This window comes from Pimephales promelas, chromosome 12, assembly GCF_988280905.1.
Source record: "Pimephales promelas chromosome 12, fPimPro1.hap1.1, whole genome shotgun sequence".
Classification (NCBI taxonomy): Eukaryota; Metazoa; Chordata; class Actinopteri; order Cypriniformes; family Leuciscidae; genus Pimephales; species Pimephales promelas.
This window is the reverse complement of record NC_142780.1, coordinates 25,703,998-25,724,669: the sequence shown is the minus strand read 5'-3', so window position 1 is coordinate 25,724,669 and position 20,672 is coordinate 25,703,998. Positions and strand designations below refer to the sequence as shown.

Sequence of the window (20,672 nt, the reverse complement as noted above, 5' to 3'; positions counted from 1 at the left end):
AAAGTAATATTAAAACTAATTTTATGCGTAATATTAAGAAATATGCATTGTGCAATAAAAAAAAAGTACTCAAAAGTTTCATTATAATATTTATAAGGAATATAGCTATAGGAAACTAGCCTATATAAACTTGTACTTATAAATTCATCAATAATTTAAATGAAATATTGATATTTGTTAAGACAAATGCACATAGCCTATTGTGCACCAATTACTCATATTTTAAAATAGCCTACCATGTTTTTTTCCTTCTTTTATTTGTTCAGTATATTGGGTCTGAAGCAACACAAAGGTAAACCAAAGCTAGCCCATATGTAACAATGTATTTTTGGACAAACACAGCATCATTAAAGTTATTGCTCTCATGCTGTTAGATTAACAGGGAAACATTAATTTGGGAAACTCTTTATTTGCTATAAATATCAGAATGACTATTTCTGGGCCAATATAAGCATTACACTCATGTAGGACTCTGTATACCCAGAAGAGGGCATGCAGTGATAGTTATTGCTAGTTGCATTATCCTGTTCCATGTCTTTGAGCTTCAACCAGTGTCTGTTCGCTACATTTAATTAAGAATCTGTCTTCTGCTTCTGGACCGATTAAAGAGAGCAGTTCGAACTCTAAATTTTGATGCTATATAAGATGTATGACTTACCTGTTTTCTTTCAGCACATGTTCTACTCTAGATTACATTCCACTCAAGTTAAAGAAAACAAAGAGGAAAAAGGAACCAAAAACTTTGTATATTCTCAAAATGGTATTATAGAAAACATTACACAGATGCATCTAATAAACAGTTTTCAGCTTGGAGCAACGCTAAATTTGTGTTGTTTTGCCAGCCGGTGTATCGTGTAAACTTAAAACCTGCACAGAGCCTGTGTGGAATGCGTAGATAATGGCTTCTGGGGCGGCCAACACAGTCAATGAGAACCAGGCATACCTTGTATAATACTAGTATTCTATAGACTTAGGATCAGATTTACTAACAGCTTGCGTCAACGCAAACCCTCCAATGCACAATAACTATAAAATACGTTTAATATTAAAATACAATTAGGTTGTGTTAACATGACCTCAGGACATCTTAACAATCCATATTCATTTGACTTGTTTAGTAAACCTGGCCCTAAAAATCCAGGACAATAGCTTATCAGAGATCACCTTTAATAGTTTAATATCGCAGAATATTCTATAAGACTAAAACTCGTATAGTCTTTATAACTCGTAGAGTCTTTTTTTATCACAGATTTGAAACAGTTCAGACTGATGTTTTTCTTCAGTTGTTCGCTTTCACTCAGTTAAAATCAAATGTGACAACATCAGAAATGCTCTGCAAATAAAGTTCGACCAAGAGAGAAAACAAAAACAAAGCATAAATTATTTTCAGATTTAATTTTCCGTTTTAAGACCCACATTACTCTGATGTCCAGCTTGTCAAGCTGACATCATAAAAGAGAATTAGAGGCAAATCATCATGATTTCCTGAGACGTTTTCTCAGAGGACTGTCTGGCTATTAAATTGAAGTTGCGGTTACGTGAAATTCGATATTTTGTTTCCAATCCCTTTATGAAATCTGCATGACATAAAGGGACATTTTGCTCATTTAGATGAATTCTTGGCATAAACCACCATACACTTTTGCAAAATTAGATTGGATTCCAAAAGTATTTTGTTGTCTATTAAAATTTCTCATCAATAATATTTGAAAATACTGATGGCATATTAATTAGTTGCCCTGAATATTTGAATAAGCAAAAACAGTTATTTAAATTATGTCTAGAGAAGGATTTTGTTAACATAAATAGTATGCAAATAACTCGAAATTGCATTGGAAAAGTCAAACCAAAACACGTTTGATGCTAAACACTATATAATAACAGCCCGATATTGAGCTGCGTCCTAAAATAAAATATTCAGCATGTATTATCCTGTGTTATTTGAGCAATTCAACAGCAGTTGCAAACAGGTGCTCCAACAACCAATGCCAGAGTCAGAGGTTTTTTAAGATAGCTTGCTGATAGGTCAACTTTTTTCTGTCAGGGAGAGAGAATTTGCTTGTTTGATTTTTCCGTCAAGATTGGGTAAAGTTGCAGGGTCATGATATCCTTTTAGCTATTCACTTAATCTGTTCTCGGCATTGCCAGTAAACAGGCAGCCGCATGGGAGAAAGTAATGATGGATGAAGACTAAAGCCTTTGCTGGATTTTGGATGTGTCTGGCTGGTGGCGGGAAATGCACTAAGCGGGCTATTTGTTCAGGGTACCTTTATCATTCAGGTGTACGCTTGACTGTGATAAATAACTCATACTTCTACATCAATAAAATTCTTTGCATTTCATATTTCTAAAGCAGAATAGGAAAGTAAAAAAACTTGGTTACTTGTTGGTTATATACAACCAAATCTATCTGAATATATCGAACATAGTAGAGGAGGTGAACAATTCTGTTTTTTTTTTTATAAGAATACGGCCTATAATCTGCTTAATTATTAAAATTCAAGATTAAATTGTATCTTATTTACTTTATAATACCAAATATAATTGAATGCACTCATATTTGTTTAAATGTCACTTATATTGGTAGCACTTTACAATAAGGTTTCATTTGTTAACATTAACTAACAATACTTCTCCATTTATCAATCTTAATGTTAATCTCAAAATGTACTAATATCAAAAGTTGTATTTATTAACATTAGTTAACGCACTGAACATGAAGTATTATTAAGTAACATTAACAAAGGTTAATAAATGCTGTATTTATATGTTGCTCATTGTTCATGTTAATCTATGCATTAACTTATGTTAACAAATAAGCCCTTATTATAAAGTGTTACTGACATATTTAATAATATAAAGTTTGTGAGCATACACAAATATATTATAATTTATATTACAATAAATATATAATTATACTTGTGATGATTATAATATATTAAAATTGTGTTCAATGTGTTCATTGTGTTAATATTCTTCACAAATATTTCAGTTTTTCCTTTTTAATAAATGTGCTAAATTTTCACAGATGTTTTCTGCTTTGTTATTGGTGTATGGAGTGTAGATTGATAGGGAAATAGAGTAATTTAAAGTAGTTTAATTTAAGGAAGCAAAAAAACAAAAAACGTGTTTGAATATTTTTGCCTGCCACTGAAGTAATAATATTCAGTGTTAATATAAACCTGATTTTCCAATGGCAACTTTAACAATCTGATGATTATTATAGAAACGGCCAAAACAAAGCCAATGCAGGTTACAACTATGTGTCATATAATCATCTGTAGTGCAGAGATGGATATCTAGCTCCAGAGTTACCTTTCAACAGTCATGGCAGGCCTACAGCCTCCTTTTGCACTGTGCAAATCATAGCAGAGTCACTGGTAAATGATACAAGATTAACGTTTACAAAAACAATTGAAAGCAGACAGTTTCTCCTTTTTTAAAAGGCCAAATGCTATCAATTATTCTCATCAGCAAAGGAAAGTACATGATGCTATACTTAAAGCAGGATTTTAGGCTAAACTGGTCATTTAACCATCAAGATAAATTCCCTATTGGCAACACTTGACTACTGGCAAAACAGAGAGGCAAAACACTAACAGACTAAAGACATAAAACAGTTGCTCTTTTATGCAAAAGCAAAAGGATGAAGGCACAAGTACAAGCAAATTAACACAGTTTGACCTCACATTTATTATCTACATTTTATTCTTTTATTTTAAGAACCTGCAAAGGAAATGAAAATATCTGTTTGCACACTTCGTGACTTTGTACATTAATACAGGAAGCCATAGACAGTTCTCACACCAGTGATAGGTGGTAAATATTTTAAGGCGAAAGCCAAAATCTTTAAATTCGTTGTTTTTCTGGCATTCAGAGACATTCAGCAGTTTGATTGCAGCTGCTTTCCAATGAAAAAGCCAGAGGGTGATTTTTTTTTTTTTTTTTGTATCAGAGTGGCAAACATGTGGAAATGCAATATGACCATCATCTTTATATCAACAAGTGACACCACAACTCATTGCTGACAATCATGGAGGCTTTCTAGAGACTTTACATTTTGTAACATTGTAAGTTTAACAGAGTTAGCAATAAACCTTTTGCTGCTGTAGCTTCATAAGATAAGTCGGTAACACTTTACAGTAGGTTTCATTTGTTAACATTGGCTAACTACATTACTTAACATGAATTAATAATGAACTGCAATTCTACAACATTTAATAATCTTTGTTAATGTTAGTTTCAAAATTACTAATACATTATTAAAATCAAAAGTTTTATTTGTTAACATTAGTTAATGCACCGTGAACTAACATACCATACTTTATTTATATAGCACAATTTAAACAAACAGCAAGGTTACCAAAGTGCTTTACAGAGATAAAAAATAAAAGATAAAGCAAAAACTCACATCAACAATGACAGAAACAACGAAGACCGCAGCAGCTCTCATGGCCAGAGAATAAAAAAATGTTTTTAAACAAGATTTAAAAGTGTGGAGTTTGGGTGCCATTTTAATATGAACGTGAACAAACAATTGTATAGCAACAAATGTATTGCTTATGATTAGTTCATGTTAATACATTAACTAACGGTAACAAGGTAACGTGTCACCAAAAAATCCAAACATTACTTTATGTAAATATGACTTTTACCCGATTAACATGTTTCTGAGTGTAAAAAATTACACTCAGAAAGAAAAACTAAACAAACTATGACAAACACATAAAAACATAAGTGATACGAGACCGAACAGGATTTTTTTTTTCCGGGTTTATAAATGTAAACATGCTTCTGGTTAAACAAAAAAGAATCCCAAATTCACAATGATCTTTTATAAACACTTTGGTTCTTTGGTCAGACCATAATATGCTGTGGCAGAAATCATAAACATTTTTTTTTTTTACTAAAACAGTTGAGCTCCTACTTTGTCACTAGACACATTCCAGATACAGAAGATGCTATTCTAAAAGGTATGTCTCTTTCAAATCGAAACCACGCCGCTGGATAATCAAAACATGCCTCATGACAGATATTCCATTACACTGCACAGTCAAGTCGAGTTAAATCACTGTGTCTTATGATTTCATATGCCCAACTCTGGATAATATTTCAGCAGGACACGTTACTCATCTTTATCGGACAGCAATGTACAGTTAGCATGAAGCACTGCAGGCTTCAAATGAAATAAAATACTTTTTATGTTGTCAGCACAGCCATTTTTTTTAAAACTAATTCTTCTATAACCTTTGCCAATTATACAACGAAAGAAGAAAGGTGTTTGTTAATAAAGTTAAGAAGCCAGAGTTAAAATACAATAAGTTTGTATAATACAAAATAAGGATTTCCTAATATATACATTTTAAATTACTTAAAATAATGGCATTGAAAAGGCCAATGACTTTTTAATTGATCATTATTGTTGTACTTTATATATAAAAATGATTGCCTTTACACTGTAATTAACTGTAAAATATTGTAAAAACGCTATGGGGAAAAAAACTGTTAATAGGTTAAGTATTACCATAAAAAAACTGTAAAAGTTTCATGTACTTTTACTGTTAAGAGATTTTAGAAGTGAAGCAGAACAAATGAAATTATAATTTACAGTGAAAAACTGTAAACTGACATTCCCAGCATTCTCTATGTGACACTTCATATTTCAGGGTATTTTGTTCTAATAATTTCTTTGCACATTTAGAATTGTGTAGCAGTTATGCACATTTGGGTTTTATCTCTGTTTATAAACAGAATGAATGCTGTTAACATTTAATGAATGATTATTGCATGTCATGTTTTACCATGATGGCTTACTTCATGATTCATCATGGCTTCCTCTTTTAACACTTGCATATAGTATATGTTACTATGTATATATTACTAAGTATATGTAAGTTGCACATTTTCTTGTTTGTAAATTACAGGTTTACTGTAAAATGTACAGGTTGTTCAACATCAACAATTAAAACAATTTAAGAAGCAAGTGAATACATACTGCTAAATGCAAAAGGTAACATCTGAGCCAGGACATGTGTGTGTATGTGTGTGTGTGTGTGTGTTTTTGTGCTTTTTGTGTGTGTGGTGTTACATTAATCCTGTAATGTGTTTATCTTCTGTTAAGTTACTCCTTAAGCTTCCACTTGTTTAGCTCTTCGCTCCCTGGAGCCTCAGTTTTCGCACCACATAAATCACAGGGCAACATTATCTCCTGGCAGCAGCTGATGGAGATAGTGCCAGGAACACGCTCCTTAAACCACCAGTGTTTATGAGGACCCCTCTCCTATGTAATTCACCACAGTAGACAAGGAAATAATATGGTTAATATTTTGATCCTAAAATAGTGCGTGACGAACCCAATGAACTTTACCGTACTCTTTTTTTGGCCCTCTTGGTGGGCCTCTTTATACTGTGTGTCAGCAATGTGTCTGTTTTAAAAAGATCAGCCAGAAGCTCTTCTACTTGTTTCACAGCAAGAAACAGGAAAACATCTATATCTGTAAACCAGACTAGCCAGGAGCATAAGAGCCATCTGAAAAGTGTGGGGGGCTGTGGGAATGCACATTATAGCTTTTATTATAGCTTTTATATGTTACTAAATCTATTATAAGCTTAGCAGGAATTAAAGCTTGGATGATGACAGAAGATGACACATCAGAGGAAAGAAGGGATGGAGAAAGTGTGCACAGGTTTCGCCTGAAAGTAACTGGTAGGGGAATTGGTGGTGCATGGGTAGTAAGTTGAAGACTGAAGGTAATGAGGAAATGGTCTGAGACGTTGAGAGGTTTCACTAGGATATTGTCTGTGATGCAATTGCGTGTGTAGACCAGGTCCAGTTGGTTGCCTGACTTGTGAATACCTGTGGTGATGAGCCATTTGAGATCGAAGGAGGCTAAGAGAGAGGTGAAGTCTGTAGCATACGGCTTCTCTAGATCAATGCTGAAGTCGTCAAAGACTACAAGTGGGATGCCATCCTCAGGGAAAGAGGACAGCAGCACATCCAGCTCCTCTATAAAGCTTCCCAGTTGACCTGGGGGGGGGGGGGCAATATATGATTACAATATGGATCTTAATGGGAATTGTAAGTGTAATAGCATGATCAATTCATTCAAATGAGTTGTTATTGCACTGTGGGTTGAGTATTTCCAATTGTTAGAAATTGTTAGACTGGCGACGGGTGTGAGAGAAAGAGAAGTTGTTAGAGAGAGCAGCAGGGGTTGCTGAGTCTTCTGGATGAATCCAGGTCTCAGTCAAGCCCAAGATATTAAGAGTAGAATGATCTGCAAAGGCTGGAATGAAGTGAGCTTTGTTGACTGCTGATTGACAATGTTGATATGGTTGGTCTTGGCGGAATAGATCTGCTACGCTGCTGCTGTTATTGATGCTGATCAAGTACGGGAATTGCAACTGCCAATACATACACACACAATGCTGTGAACAAGCAAGACATGATGCTGCTGTACAATATAACATACATGAATTACCCCTATCAGATCCATAGAGGTGGAGCTACGAAGGTCTACAGCAAATGTCAAACCAAGTATTTGAAGGTTGAGCAGTGAGCTCATTGACTACTGACACAGCAGGAACCAATCAGCTGTGCCTTTTGAATGATAAGATTGCAAGCAGATTGAGTTTGATTGATCAGATTGACCAATCAGCCAATGCCAGTGAGTTTCATGATAGAATTTCATCACATTCAATTTGTAAAATGGAAGTTAAAGTTGCATGAAATGGAAATTGCAGGAAGTTTTATTCCCTATTGTGATGCATTTCTTTGTGAAACTGCATCTCGAACAAGAAAAAAAATGTAGGGCAGGACTTGAATTGTCGATCGGGAATTGACTGGATCATTGGATCGCTGTGGTTTGCAATTGATGTGATCTCATGTAAGTGACAGGTTGAACCTGGATTGATGTGTTTGCTGTGTGTGCAGTCATGCCAGTGGTGTGAAGATGTAGTTTTACCCTCTTTCTCAGCTTCTATGTTCGTCTAAAACCAGTAAATTAACTTAACATATTAAGGCAAGTAAAAAAGCTATTCTATTCTATTCTATTCTATTCTATTCTATTCTATTCTATTCTATTCTATTCTATTCTATTCTAACATGCAGTATTTTGCCTGGTATGCTTTGTAATGGATAGTCTGTTCATAAAGTGACTTTGTAGTGTCGATGGCACAACTAATGTTGAGAAAATGTCTATATGCTGGTTTTCTTCAAGACTTGTGTTAATCTAAAGTGTAATGCAAAACGGCTCTCCACCAATCTCAGTTTCACAAACCTCTAGTCCTGCCAGACCAAGTCTGTTTTAAGTCTAGCCTAAACAAACAAGCTTTTCCATCTCGAACAAGTCAGACAAGCTGCCATGAAATTCTAGTCTCTCTTTGCATCACTTAAGTGGATCTGGTTTGCTGATATTCCACAGGTATTTGAAGGGGCATTGGATGTGCTTTTGATGGTCAGGCATCAAAATCTGCATCTTAAAAAATAGCTAACCAAGTACTAATAGCTAAATACCTTAACTGAAAAATAAAACATCAATAAGATTAACAATTTATATGATTTTGTCTATGTTAATCAAAACATATTGATTCAGAAACATTTAGATTTAATGAAGAATCATTAGCTGTGCAATCATAAGGGAATTTATTTCTCTATTTTTCTTATTTGCTCATAAAAAGCTCACATCACAGGGTAACCCGGGAGCCTCTGACTCTAGCGGTTATCTTTTGCCCTTTAACATAGATAGGGACAACAGTGCATGGCATTTAGCTCTCAGTCATGTTCTTTCTGACTTGGGCTTCTGTTCTTTGTTCACTACCTAGACTGTAAAGACTCAGACCCATCTCTCCAGAGGAAGTAAAGTAAAGATCAAAAGAGGGCACACTACTATAATCCATTCTATCTCCTGGACAACATTCAGTTTCCACCCTTTCACTTAGAGGTTAGAGGGGAAAAAAAACAGCTCACACAAGAGCTTTTAGAAATAAATGTGGTGGATGTTGATTGAGTGCATAATGTTCAAAATGTCCAAACTTTGTGAATTATAATCCAATGCTTTAAAGGTTTCCAAAGAAACACATCTGTGGTCACTTCTGATCACTGGCTCGCCTGTCTGGCCGAGGAAGAGCAGGTTGAAAACAACCACTAAATTACGGAAAAGTTGTATAATCTCATTTAATTGTAAGAAGTAAAATGTTAGCTGTGTAACTGTGTTACAGAAGAGCCACAGAATAAAACATCTCGAAATTGAATTGGTCATGGAATAATTGTTGGCTGTGCTTTATTAAAATATTCAGAGAAACTGAACCAAAATCATTCAATTCTCCATCCTAATATGATTCCCATTCAACTTCAAGAGGCCGTAAAGATCCCTATCCCTTTGGTTGGATATTACAAAGGGGTTTTACTGAATCGCACAAAACAAATTATTTGCCCTGTCTGTTTTCTATTTTCTGTGGGCCAAAAGTATATCTCGTTCTGCACTCAATCTCTACATCCAACCTGGTGAATCTTTTTTCACGTATCTTGTCAAAGGCTGTACATTGTCAGAGAAGTGTTGTCACTTCTATTTCTCCTATACACAAACACAAATTAGTTTATCAACAGAGGCCAAAAATATGCTCCTTTAAATATTGACCTTGAGTGTCAGCAAACTGTTGTTATTTCTCAGGACAACAGGGAAATTTGTTCTGAAAAAGTTATTTCTTCAAATTTAGAGCGGTTAGCCAACTATACTTGGATTCCTTGCCTCCTTTGACCGAGAAATTGAATGACTTTTCCTGTTTCTCTTCTTTGCTCTTTCCTCAGGCCAATGTCTGTTTGACATCAAAATGGCCAGAGATGATTAGTGTTTTGGGCTGATGATGTTTATTCAGAAAATGGCCTTGACTTTTCATCAGCTGTTTCCAAGAGGATTATATGTGGTTTCAGTAAATAGGGGTCTATGACTTGTCATATGTCAGCCTCAATCACACATTTAAATGCTTTTCTGCCTACTATAGAGCCATCATGGATTTGTTTAAAACCAGTGTCATTTGCAAGATGAAAATATCACTATGCACACATTCTGGGTCAGTGTTACAAGGTAGGCATGTTGTTTGTGTGACCTCAAACTTGTGTAGCCAATACACCATATCTGGAATTAGCCTTGTTCTATGATGCACCTATTGCTCATCAATCCATCACACTAGATTTCTCCTGGGATGTAAATTTACATGAATAATGGATGCACTTTAGATACAACACACTGCTTTCGAATAATTTAATGATCTCTGCCAAGGTGGTCATAAAAATGGCTTGTATGTGAATCAGACCATATTTCTTATTCAAATGTTTCTTTGTTTAAAATGTTACTGAATCTTGGAACTTTCTGTTTATTTCTGTTCCTGTCTTTTTTCTTCTTTTACCAACAATGATTTGTGGGTTCTTATGATCAGCACAATGTTCAAAGTTAAACACTTTGAAATAAAATGAAACGAAACACTTATGTTTATTTTGTGGCACAAAGGTGCCAAAGAAATCAACTCAAGGTTTATTGACTTTGATCAAAAGAAGCACAATTTCTTTTGTGCTTCTGTTTGCACAGAAACTTCACAAAAGATCGGTTGGTATTTATAATGTGGATGCCTAATACAAATGTTGTTGGGATCTGTTCCTCACACAGCATCTCCTTTTATGTTCCGCAGAAGAAAGAAAGCCATACAAGTCGGGGCTGCTAACACAATACCGTTTTAACAGAAAACGCTTAAGTTCTCTCCATGCCAACTTTTAAGAACACTGATGGTGTGCAAATGCATACATACATACATACATCTTCTTCCGCTCATCCGGGGCCGGGTCGCGGGGGCAGCAGTCTAAGCAGAGATGCCCAGACTTCCCTCTCCCTAGACACTTCCTCCAGCTCTTCTGGGGGGATACCGAGGCGTTCCCAGGCCAGCCGGGAGACATAGTCTCTCCAGCGTGTCCTAGGTCTTCCCCGGGGCCTCCGCCCAGTGGGACGTGCCCGGAACACCTCCCCAGGAAGGCGTCCAGGAGGCATCCGGAACAGATGCCCAAGCCACCTCAGCTGACCCCTCTCGATGTGGAGGAGCAGCGGCTCTACTCTGAGCTCCTCCCGAGTGACCGAGCTTCTCACCCTATCTCTAAGGGATCGCCCAGCCACCCTGCGGAGAAAGCTCATTTCAGCCGCCTGTATCCGGGATCTTGTCCTTTCGGTCATGACCCAAAGCTCATGACCATAGGTGAGAGTAGGAACGTAGATTGACTGGTAAATCGAGAGCTTTGCCTTACGGCTCAGCTCCTTCTTCACCACAACAGATCGGTACATCGACCGCATTACTGCTGAAGCTGCACCGATCCGTCTGTCAATCTCCCGTTCCATCCTTCCCTCACTCGTGAACAAAACCCCAAGATACTTAAACTCCTCCACTTGAGGAAGGATCTCTCCACCAACCTGAAGTGGGCAAGCCACCCTTTTCCGGCTGAGGACCATGGCCTCGGATTTGGAGGTGCTTATTTTCATCCCAGCCGCTTCACACTCAGCTGCAAACCGTCCCAGTGCATGTTGAAGGTCCTGGTATGAAGGGGCCAACACGACAACATCATCCGCGAAGAGCAGAGACGAAATCGTGTGGTCCCCAAACCTGACACCCTCCGGCCCCTGGCTACGCCTAGAAATTCTGTCCATAAAAATTATGAACAGAACCGGCGACAAAGGGCAGCCCTGCCGGAGTCCAACATGCACCGGGAAGAAGTCTGACTTACTACCGGCAATGCGAACCAAGCTCCTGCTTCGGTCATACAGGGACCGGACAGCCCTTAGCAAAGGACCCCGGACCCCATATTCCCGGAGCACCCTCCACAGGCCGCCTCGGGGGACACAGTCGAATGCCTTCTCCAAATCCACAAAACACATGTGGACTGGTTGGGCAAACTCCCATGAACCCTCCAGCACCCTGTAGAGAGTATAGAGCTGGTCCAGTGTTCCACGGCCAGGACGAAAACCGCACTGTTCCTCCTGAATCCGAGGTTCCACTATCGGCCGTATTCTCCTCTCCAGTACCCTGGCATAGACTTTCCCAGGGAGGCTGAGAAGTGTGATCCCCCTATAGTTGGAACACACCCTCCGGTCCCCCTTCTTAAAAAGAGGAACCACCACCCCGGTCTGCCATCCCAGAGGCACTGTCCCCGACCGCCACGCGATGCTGCAGAGGCGTGTCAACCAAGACAGCCCCACAGCATCCAGAGACTTAAGGTATTCGGGGCGGATCTCATCCACCCCCGGTGCCTTGCCACCGAGGAGTTTCTTGACTACCTCGGTGACCTCAGCTAGGGTGATGGACGAGTCCACCTCCGAACCCTCAGCCTCTGCTTCCTCAATGGAAGACGTGACGGCGGGATTGAGGAGGTCCTCGAAGTATTCCTTCCACCGTCCGACGACATCCCCAGTCGAGGTCAACAGCCGCCCACCCCTACTGTAAACAGCATTGGTAGGGGACTGTTTCCCCTTCCTGAGGCGCCGGACAGTTTGCCAGAATTTCTTCGAGGCCAGCCGATAGTCCTTCTCCATGGCCTCACCGAACTCCTCCCAGGCCCGAGTTTTTGCCTCCACGACCACCCGGGCCGCAGTCCGCTTGGCCTGCCGGTACCTGTCAGCTGCCTCCGGAGTCCCACGAGCCAACCAGGCCCGATAGGACTCCTTCTTCAGCTTGACGGCATCCTTTACTTCCGGTGTCCACCACCGGGTTCGAGGATTGCCGCCTCGACAGGCACCGGAGACCTTACGGCCACAGCTCCGAGCAGCCGCTTCGACAATGGAGGTGGAGAACATGGTCCACTCAGACTCAATATCTCCAGCCTCCTTCGGGATCTGGTCGTAGCTCTGCCGGAGGTGAGAGTTGAAGATCTTTCTGACAGGAGATTCGGCCAAACGTTCCCAGCAAACCCTCACAGTACGCTTGGGTCTGCCGAGTCCGTCCAGCCTCCTCCCCCGCCATCGGATCCAACTCACCACCAGGTGGTGATCAGTTGACAGCTCCGCCCCTCTCTTCACCCGAGTGTCCAAGACATACGGCCGCAGGTCAGATGAAACGACCACAAAGTCGATCATCGACCTACGGCCTAGGGTGTCCTGGTGCCACGTGCACTGGTGGACACCCTTATGCTTGAACATGGTGTTCGTTATGGACAAACTGTAACTAGCACAGAAGTCCAATAACTGAACACCACTCGGGTTCAGGTCGGGGGGGCCGTTCCTGCCAATCACGCCCCTCCAGGTGTCACTGTCGTTACCCACGTGAGCGTTGAAGTCCCCCAGTAGAACAACGGAGTCCCCAGTCGGGGCACTTTCCAGCACCCCTCCCAGAGACTCCAAGAAGGCCGGGTACTCTACACTGCCGTTTGGCCCGTAGGCACAAACGACAGTGAGAGACCTATCCCCGACCCGTAGGCGCAGAGAAACGACCCTCTCGTTCACCGGGGTAAACTCCAACACATGGCGGCTGAGCTGGGGGGCTATAAGCAAGCCCACACCAGCCCGCCGCCTCTCACCATGGGCAACTCCAGAGTGGTGAAGAGTCCATCCTCTCTCAAGGAGTGTGGCTCCAGAACCCAAGCCATGCGTAGAGGTGATTCCGACTATCTCTAGTCGGAACCTCTCAACCTCACGCACAATCTCGGGCTCCTTCCCCGCCAGTGAGGTGACGTTCCACGTCCCTAAGGCTAGATTCCGTGTCCAGGGATCGGGTCGCCGAGGCCCCAGCCTTCGACTGCCGCCCAATCCTCTCTGCACCGGCCCCTTACGGCTCCTCCTGCAGGTGGTGAGCCCACGGGAAGACGGTCCCACGTCGCTTCTTCGGGCTGAGCCCGGCCGGACCCCGTGGGGAGAGGCCCGGCCACCAGGCGCTCGCATACGAGCCCCAACCCCGGGCCTGGCTCCAGGGTGGGGCCCCGGCTGCGCCATACCGGGCGACGTCACGGTCCTTGGGTGTATTTCCTTCATAAGGGGGTTTTTGAACCGCTCTTAGTCTGACCCGTCGCCTAGGACCTGTTTGCCTTGGGAGACCCTACCAGGGGCATATAGCCCCAGACAACATAGCTCCTAGGGTCATTCGGGTACTCAAACCCCTCCACCACGTTAAGGTGGCAGTTCAAGGAGGGGGTGTGCAAATGCGTATTACGAATTCATTCTATAAGTATGAGGTATCCGCGTTTGAATATGTGCGCAGGCATCAACAAACTTCTTGTCTGACTTTAAAATTTCGAATACAGAATTTTAGCGCTTCAGTATAGCCGCATGAACCGCAATCCTGACAATGATTATCTGGTAAAGGGAAGTAGGCCTTCACAGGGAGGGACTAGTGACACTTCAGGACTGCGTTGTCGTCACGTCCAGATGCAGGTCCTTCATCAGATCTGGATACGGCCTGGATCCGGCGGACTGTGGTAAACCTTGGGTCTACCTTAAAAAAAAGGATCTACCACCTGCAGACGATTTTGATATTCTAGGTATTATCAACTAGCCTGAATTTTGAGATCTCAATACACGTGTCGTGAAGGACTATAATGCATTAAGAGCTCGCTAAAGTAAACACTAATTTATAAAGGCCTGTCTCATATACAAGCTGGTGCAGTTCAACGATTTGGGAAAATAAAAGCCCGGGCTATTATTTGAAGTTTTACGGCAGATAGGGTTTTGTTTATTTTCTTCTAATAGGGTTGAAAAATAAGCAGATCTAGCAGCTTTTAAGGCCTCTCTGTATGCAATCGAGCTCTCCTTCCATGAAATGCGAAATACCTCTAGTTTAGTTTTCTTCCAGTTTCGATCTTTTTTATGGCTGCTCTCTTAAGGGCCCGAGTGTGCTTGTTGTACCACGGCATTGGACTATAGTATTGTCTTTAATCTTCTTTAAGCGCAAAGAAGCAACTGTGTCTAAAGTGCTGGAAAAGAGAGAATTAAGTTTCTGTCGCAATATTGTGTTATTCTAAGCTATCTAGGATGCTGAGATGATGAAACTGATCAGGAAGATTATTAATAAATCATTCTTTAGTGGCAGAAGTGATAGTATAAGATTTGTAACACGTTTGTAACAATGTTGTAACAACATTTGCATCTTTTTCATTATCTACATGTATATTAAAATCAACAATTAGGACTTTACCTGCAGCCAGTACTAACTCTGATAGAAAGTCATATGATGACATATTTAAAAATTCTGGTTGAACAATCCCTTTAAACTTTCAGATTTGTCAAGATGACCTTCAGTATTAATGGAGGGTTACCAGACATTCAGTATGAGAAAATGTTCTTAATTTGCAGCCAGCTCTCAGTAGAGATGACGTTTTAGGCCAAATATAACATTCAGTCTGATGCATGCTCCAGGACCTGTAAATTAGAGTAAGGTCCCCCATGCTCCTCTGGTGAATGAGCCTTGCCAGATATAATGGTGTTCTCTAGCCGGGAAGGCATCTGCGCAGGCACTCACACGGCCAAAACTGTCTTACTACACTTCCTTCCATAAATTTGCTGAAACCGAGGTCACACCATTTCTGTGTGTCCAGGCTTCATGTCAAGTGAAAGAAAAGAAGTTAACACTAACATACAGGCAAAAGGGGGAAGATAAGTTGCATCACCGTGGAAAAGTCAACCCTGAAAAATAGATGTGTCCTTGCTCTTTATTTCAGCACTTTTGTAAACTTCCAATGAAGTGATATAAAATTTAACAGTTCTGACACAAAGTCATGTCTTGCACCTCATTATTGAGTCCGCACTCTTTTGTGTGTTGAGCAAATTGGGCTTTTACCAGCACATAACCGACAACCCAATATTAAAATTTGGAATACAGCTCCAAATGTTCTCTGGTATGAATTAGTCTTGTCTGTACTTCCATGTGACTCATCTTTATTCAGAATGCATGCCAATATTTGTACCAACAATTGCCTTAGTATTGTGGTCAATTGCAACGATTCCAAATTGTTGATTACATTTTTTCATCAAGTTTATCTAAAATCTCTACAATATTGTAGAGAAAACATATGACATCAACAAAGTGATCAGCTCATCTTCATTAAATTTGTTCTCACTCACATTCCAACTAAATGTTTTTCTTCCTTTTTAACTCTGCACTTCCAAATGTCCACTCAGATGAAAGCAAAACAAGTGGCACAGAAACAGCCCTTGACAGAGACACTGCACTCATGACTTCAAAGTGCCTAATGTTACATCTCTCTCTCTCTCTCTTCCTCTGTGCAGGGCTTGATTGGGTTCAGCTGCGGCAGATTGAGTTGAGCAGCAGGAGCACTTAAATGCTGAGGAAAAACGGCAGTGCCGGAGAGCTCCATGTGCATGCATAGAGCTCCGTTGTCATTTTGTCCTTTGTCTCCTGCACCAGACATTAAGCCCAGATTGTTGGAACAGTAGCTGTTGATGTGCTGTTCTTTAGGGGGGGACATGAGGAAACCTTTTTCCTAATTTGATAGCCTAGTCCAGTTCATTCATTACGATCCAAACAGAGAAGCGACCAACCACCTCCACATTTTCCCTATTTAAATACAGTTTCACAAGTAGTGTAATTCAACCAAGAATGGTGACACAAAATAAAATGTTTTGCTTTTCTAAGCGTGTAAAGTGGATAACTATATTCAACTCGACGCAGCAACATCATCACTCGTGAAAAGTCCTGGGTTAAGTGCTATTAAAGGGTGTTTCTCAAAACCTCGAATAAAGTTGTTATTTTTGTTTTATTTCCGCACAAAAAAGTATTCTCGTTGCTTGATAAACTTATACTTGAGCCACTGTTGTCACATGGAATATTTAAACATTTTCTTCAATGACTTTCTGGGCCGTCAAGTTTAAATCCTTTAGGAGCCTATGTAGCAGTGATCCACCTCTCAAATTTAATCAAAAATATCTTCATTTTTGTTCCAAAGATGAACGAAGGTCTTAAAGGGTTGGTACAGCATGAGGGTGAGTAATTAATGACTTAATTTTCATTTTTGGCTGAACTAACCCCTTAAACGAGCAGGAAGTACCTAAGCTTTTCGATGCGGCAACATTTGCAGACAAATTTGCGCTTACTCATAAAACTGTGTTAACACTTGACAGCGTAAACATGACTAGCCAAATTGGAACTTCTCAGGAACTTCTTCATGTTATATCAGAATTATCATAAATGCGAGTTTACTATTTAAAAAAGTTCCCAAGCTGCGTGGGCCACAAACTTTAAATTACGTCGGAGGGGAGAAGGATTGCTGCTAAGACTGCTATTCTTTGTCAATGAATGTGACACTAAATATCATATTGGATTTAATCATTTCCAATTAGGCAAGAATAAACCTGCTCCATGGTTCCTGTTCTTTCTGGCGACAAAGCGCTTGAATGTGCCAAGCTTGTAATCACCACTTCAGAAGTGCTAAGTAGGAAATTTCTGATAGCATGTGAAAATAGCAATACAAGTTACCTAGTTAAGAATTGGACATGAACGTCCTCTGAAGTGGTTTCTACAACTTTGTTGAAGCTTGGGGATCGTTTTGATTCCGGAGTTCTCGAGTTGGGTGTTTCAAATCGCAATATTCTGCACTAGTCATGCAGAACGTTTACAGAACCTTTATGGAATTTTGCTATGGAAAGTTCAGACCCAGAACCATTCCTCAACCCAAGTAAACAGGGTTTGGAATGAAATGAGGGTGAGTAAATGATGGCAGAATGCTCATTTTAGGGTGAACTATCGCTTCAAGGATGAGGAGAATTTTAAAGTTCTTCCATGTTTCTGTTTTGGGTGGGGCAGAACAAAATAAAAGTTGTCTGGTGCCATAACTTCATAAGCAACTATTTGACATCTGGCTTTATGAGGGCAGAGCCCATCTGGTATAGCAATATTATGTCTTCTCCATAGAAAAAGATATTTATTTACCATACTGTGTGTTCTTCACACACAGCCGGTGTGTGATGAGAACATAAGTGTGCAATTTACTGCCACCTCACTTAGCCTGTGGCTCGCACATCTGGAATGGATCAGGTGAGAAGGTTGAAGAAAAATTAAGGAGCAGTTTAAACAGCAAAATATTTAAATTGAGCCAGCTGATATAGGATGTGTGAACTCACAGTCCTGCTGTACGAATGCAGCTTGTGAGAGCATCTGGTGCAGAGGCTTGATTTCAAGCAGACGTAAGAGGGATGCAGAAAGAAAAGCCATATAACACAGGTCATTCAATCTTCATATTATAAAGCTCTTTCACCAAGAGGCTACTTCATCACATGAAATGTTTGTCATTCAACTGTTTTTAATTTGGCGACCAATTGCTCATTTAGAGACATTGGCAGCATTTGCGTGTGTGCTGAAAGCTTCTATTTTAGTAGAACAATTAGGAGAACAAAAACATCAGTTAGTTTATAGGTTCACAAGAGAAGTGTTTTTGATGAATTAAGGAGACGGCAGGTCCATATGGTTGCCTGCAAACTTCAGCTCGTCACTTCATCACATGGCATGAAAATAGAACACAAGGAAATCCCTATAGTGGCATTCAATGTATATGGGCTGTGTGTGGAAATTGCCCAATTAAGTGTGTGACACGTCCAGACACGTGCGACATGGATAACACAGTCTCATCCCAAGTCGTCATATAACTGACGTCTCGGGATGTCTTTTGACCATACGTCAACATCCGCCTTTTTAGGGTACCCTTAAACGTCGGTTGGTTGACGATCCCGGGCCGTCATACAACTGACGCTTTACCTTTAACGTCAGTTAGGTGACGGGGTAGGTTTAGGTCTGGGGTAGGGTTAGGATCCGATAACGTCATCTAACCGACGTTTAAGGGTACCCTAAAAAGGCGGATGTTGACGTATGGTCAAAAGACGTCCCAAGACATCAGTTATATGACGTCTTGACATGGAAGGTTTGTGGCTTATGGTACAAGTCACGGACAGTACACCTGAAAAGTTCCGATTTAAGAAAAAAAAAGCAGATTTGCCTGCAGTCAGAACAAATGCTTACTGACCCAAAACTTTTGAACAGTAGTGTTTGACATTAAACCAAATATTAAATGAACTTCAACCAAAGCTAACATTTTGAATGTATAATCATGGCAACCCAATGATTAAGTAGCTCCAGTTTCCAGATTAATGTCACCAATCAAAGCCATCGTGACAATATAGCAAAAAAATGTAGTCAAGCAAATGACATAATTTGTGTTAAGAGAGGATTACAGAGGGCCAATCAGTGGTGAACTCAGTGTTTTTACAGAGAGCTACTTTCCAAGAGATGAGCTCATCTAAACTCCCAAAGATTACAGCTATGTGAATGTAAGCGTGAATTTCTTCCAGGATAAATTTATTTGCTTTATTTCAAGCAAATAAAGGCACCTTTAAAACAATCTTAAAACACTTAAGATTTATTTCAGACATGGAAATTTGGCAGTAATTAAGATGGAAAAACAAGTTACATTAATGTGTCTTGTAGGAAACTTATTAAATTATTACCTGAGTTTTATTTCTCCATAATAAGGGGTTGTATTTCTTGGCTGGGTTTTCTGATAATGATAAAACAACTTAACATAATACATTATTTTATGATGGAGTTTCACACTGCATGTGTAAGCGATACATTATTATTTCAGCATACATATTACAAAATACAGCATTCATATCGTCCGATTATATGATGTAGATCATTTCTTAGCTTTCTCGTTTTTCTGGAAACTTAACAGATGCACTCAGAAAAGCATTACAGGCCTATGAAGTAGTGGACTATATGATCTATATATCTTGATAAAGAGAGACACTTTGTATATTCATAAATCTGTTTTGAGGGCTGCACACATATATCTGCCATTATGCAACATGCATTATGTTACTGCCTAGCTACTAGACTTGAAGCTGACATTGGAAGAAGATGAGGTGGAAAAGAGAGAGAAAGCACTCATCAAAACTATTTGTAATAGTTTGTTTTTTTGTGCTAATAAGATAACAATGCTTTTGGGAAATGTGTCATGGACATTATGCAAATACTATACCAGCTTTATCTCATCTGACAAGAAATTTGATTTTTATTCATGGTGTTTACTGCAAATGACAGACTAATTACAAACACATTGACATTTCCATCGCACGGTGTATGTAAGCCAAGGTCACAGATGTAGCGCACAGCTCTGGTTTCGATTGAATGACCACCATTTTGACATTAGCAGGCTCAAAGACTTTGTGCAAAGTAGAGGCATTTCCTCTGCATATTTACACTTCCATTTAGATATACGACACAAAAAGACACAAACTTTAGTAATGAAGTGATAAAAAAAATGGCAGAAAATCTTCTGGTAATTCATTTCTTTTGCCACAAATAAACCATTAAAGTTGGTTCTGACATCAACAAGAAGGTGGCAAAAATAAAATTAGATCTTTTCACTATTTATCAGCACTGCAATATTTAATTACAATATATTTTTAAGAAGTAACAAAATAGAATGAACTTGGGAAAAAAAATCTGTGAGGCTAGATTCAAGTTCCAAAGTCTGTAACTAAGCTTGTTTCTGCCAGAAAATGAAATATTTTAAAAAGATAATAGCGACTTATCTAACAATTGCGAGTTTATATCTCACAATTCTGACTTCTTTTTTCAGAACTGAATTCTGAAGGGGAAAAAATGACTTTTTTTCTCAGCGAGTTGATATTGCATTA

At 39.7% G+C, this 20,672-nt stretch overlaps 1 long non-coding RNA gene across 6 annotated transcripts in view; it reads right to left on the bottom strand.

The window, feature by feature from the left end:
* Positions 1-3,690: 3,690 nt before the first annotated feature.
* Positions 3,691-20,672, bottom strand: part of LOC120484364 (uncharacterized) — a 70,927-nt gene continuing 53,945 nt past the window's right edge. For 5 of the 6 annotated variants that reach the window (XR_016145761.1, XR_016145758.1, XR_016145763.1 and 2 more), the window contains one exon: positions 3,691-7,027. This is a non-coding gene — a long non-coding RNA (uncharacterized LOC120484364). The remainder of the gene's footprint in view (positions 7,028-20,672) is intronic. The other variant, XR_016145760.1, reaches the window with a different exon arrangement.